Raw genomic sequence first — 3,915 nt, forward strand, 5'->3', positions numbered from 1 at the left:
TGGATCCATGGTCTCCCGAGAATCATATTATAAGCCATCTCCATATCTACCACCTGAAATTTTGTATCCTTGACAACTCCTTCTGCAAATGTAGTAAGTATTACCTCTCCTTTCGTTACGATGCTGGAATTGTCGAATCCAGACAAAGTATGCGCCTCTGGTACTAATTTATCTTCAGCTTGCATCTCATGCAGTACTCTTAGCAGAATAATGTTCACGGAACTACCTGGATCAATCAAAACTCGTTTCACATTAGTATCATGTACAAGTAGAGATATTACCAGTGCATTGTCATGTGGAGATAATACGCCATCCGCATCTGCGTCATCAAATGTAATACTTTCTTCCTCTAAGACATGTCGAATCCGCGTCCCGTGGGTAATTGTGACTTTGGAAACTTTACTGGCTGTTGTGTACGTCACACCATTGATTTCTTCCCCTCCGCGTATAACATTAACGGTCCTTTTGGGAGAAGGCGGTTTAGGGGGCTCCTACGTATTCTTCATGTATGCTTGCTTACCTTTCTCACTGAATAATTCGGTGAGATACCTTTGCTTTAATAGATGATCAACTTCTCCTTTTAGCAACCTACAATCTGCTGTTTTATGACCATGATCATTGTGAAATTCGCACCAATGATCGGGATTGCGCATGTTTGGATTCGATCTCATTTCTTTTGGCCACCGCACCTTGTCACCCATACTTCTTAAAACAGCTACGAGCTCGGAAGTGCTTACATTAAAATTATAACCGCCAAATCTTGCCTTCAAGTTTCTATCATCGTCCCGTGACTCTCGCGTGTTTCGGTCATTCCTAAATCTTGATGATGAGCCCGAATCTCTATTCCTCGATTTATGATCGTACCTTGAATTGTCCTATTTTGATCGTGTATCTCTTCCCGCTGGGCCCATATATGGTTCGTATCTATTTTTACCGGACCTTTTTTCTCTGTTTCCGCCCGTCTCGAACTTACCTTTTCCTCTTTTTGAGACCGTGAGATAATATCTTCTTCTATCCTTAGCTTCGTTCTATACCTGTTGTATACGTCATTCCATGTTGTTGCTGGGAATTCACGAAGACTTTCCTTGAGTCGCCTCGTGGCTTCTGAGCTTTTTTCATTCAAATTACTAGTGAAAGCTATAGCTGCCCAATTGTCTAGTACACGTGGTAACGTCATTCTTTCACGTTGGAACCTATCCACGAACTCTCTGAGCAACTCGGAGTCTCCTTGTTTGATTTTGAAAATATCCTCCATTCTCTTTTCGACCTTTTGAGCTCCCGAATGTGCTTTGATAAATGAATCTGCAAGCTCAGCAAAAGAATTTATGGAATTTTCGGGTAAAAGAGAATACCATGTTAATGCTCCCTTAGTGAGTGTTTCATCGAATTTTTTGACCAACACTGATTCAATTTCTTGTTAGGTCAAATCGTTGCCTTTTATGCCAGTTGTGAATGCAGTCACGTGGTCTCGTGGATCAGTAGTTCCATTGTATTTTGGTATATCAGGCATTTTGAATTTCTTTCGAATTGGGAGAGGAGCAACACTTGGCTACCAAAGTTGCTGTGAATATTTGTCCATATCTATCCCTTTGATTATAGGCGGTACTCCGGGTATTTGCTCTATGCGGTCACTTTGCTACTTGAGTTGTTTCTGCAATGTTAATACTAAATTTTGTAAATCAGAATTGACTAAGTTACCTGGTTCTCCATCTCGTGACTCGCTGAGGATTCCACCACTGCCTGAATTAGCAAGCCCAGAACGAGGGTTTTCCAAGGTGTTGGTATTTGGAATTGGTTGGTGGTGCAACAGGTAACTGACTGGCAAAGGCTTCAAGAGCTTTATTGACCTGTTGAGCGATTATCTTTTGCAAAGCTTCATTAATAGCTTTATCATTTTCAATCATTTGCATTTGAATGCGACCCATCATGAGTGCCTTCTCGAGACCCCGAGGGGAGATTTGTGGAGAAGGAATCGAGGTGTGGTCATCTTGTGAATTCCCTTGGAGTTGAGGGTTTCCTTGGTTTCCTTGGTTGTTGTCATTAACGTTTGACATGGTTGTTGATGCAAAAAAGATTAGACTAAGAAAGAATAGATTATCAGATTCCAGGCAACGGAACCAATTTATTTAACCAAAAAATAGAATTTCGGTCAAAGCTTAATTTTTAGAAGAACTCGGGTTACTGATAATCAAAAATGAACAAAAGAAATTGATTTTGATAACAATAAGATAAATATCAGAAAATAAAGTAAATCAGTATATTCAGTTGAAATTTCGTGTCCTTACAAATGACCAGTCTTCTCCTTTTTATAGCTATCTCTAAGATATATGTTTTGCCTTTGTCATAATAAGCTATTATAGACAATTAAAGATATTAAATGCTACGTTACATAATCATTGTAATTTAATACAGATTCTCTAACGTTTTTAGTATTTAATGTTTATTAAATACTGTATCTGTACTCTCTTGTGCTGTCAGATTCGTTCTCCTTGATTTTTGGATTTAAATAGGTACGAGCGTTGAGTCTTTTGAATAACTGCTCGTGCCTCTACTTGTGCCTCTGCTCGTATATGTTGCAACTCGTGCCTCTTTGCTAATCACCACTCTTTGACTAGCCTTCATATCATGACACGTCATCTTTCAATTACTTCAATATGTAAACTTAATTTTTCCCAATACAGTGAATAAGGCAAGAGATATGACCTTAGTGTCACAAGCAAAAAAAAAAGTGGTACAGTTGATTGAAGTATAACATAAAAAATCTGAGTCTCAATTTTTTAAAATAAACTATGAAGTTGAAAGCAGCTGAGTGTAAATGCAGTGAACTTCAGACATCAGTGTTTGAAGTTAGGCTTGGCTAGTTTTCAGCTTTGGACTTTTGGTATCAGACATATGATGTTGGGGATTGAGAACCTAACTTGATACCCAAACTAATAGTTTCCAACTTCAAACTTATAATTTTTAACTTCAGTCTCGCAAGTTTGAAGTTGATTCTAAGCGACTATAAAGACTCTCCTTTAAATAGGGGTTTTAAAAAGGGTTATTTCTGCACTTATATAAGAAGCTTAAAATTGTTATAAATCTAAAAAGATACTATTAAGGGGTCGTTTGGCAGGAGGTATAAGAATAATATTGAATAAGGTACATTAGTAAGGCAAAATACATACTTTAACCATCCACCTTGTACTCAAATACTTCTTACACACTTGTTAAACACGGGCATAGTATTACACACCAAAACTTTTAAAAGTGTGTCAATTACACACCTCTTTTGCCATGTGTCACACGCGTGTATTACACATAAAAGAAGCGCGTGAAAACTAAAAAATTCACCTGAAATTAAGTTTTTTTTTCCTTTTTTTTTATAACTATTTCCTTTTCAAATTAAAGAAAAAAAATATAATCCATGTCTTCTTCCCCAACTCCAAACCCTAGCCCCCGTCTTCTTCCCCAACCCCCATCCTAGATTCCTAGTTTTATCTACCCCTCATATTACGTCTCTCCAACCCCCATGACTAAGAAGAAGAAAAAAAGACGAACATAGGAGCTATTGGGTCTTGTAAAAATCACCATTATTGACTTTTTGAAAAAGCTTGGAAATTTAATCGGGTCTTGTTGATTTTCATGACCTAGAAAATTAGTTTGAATTCGTGATTATTGTTGAGTAAAAATTTACTTAGGTAATTAATTTTGATAAAATTTAAAAAATACCATTAACAAGTTTGAAGCTTTGGGTTTGAGCTTGAATTTAAAATTTGTATAAGGATTTGTGATGGATGTTGCTCAAAATTGTCAAAGAATTGAATCAATAGTCAGGGAAGAATGTGCTTGTAGTGGAAGGGTTGGTGGTAGTATGTGAAGGTGGAGAAGATGATGGGGTTGGGAAGATGAGGAGGGAGGGGGGGGTTCTTTTTT

The sequence above is a fragment of the Nicotiana attenuata genome, unplaced genomic scaffold, assembly GCF_001879085.1.
Source record: "Nicotiana attenuata strain UT unplaced genomic scaffold, NIATTr2, whole genome shotgun sequence".
Classification (NCBI taxonomy): Eukaryota; Viridiplantae; Streptophyta; class Magnoliopsida; order Solanales; family Solanaceae; genus Nicotiana; species Nicotiana attenuata.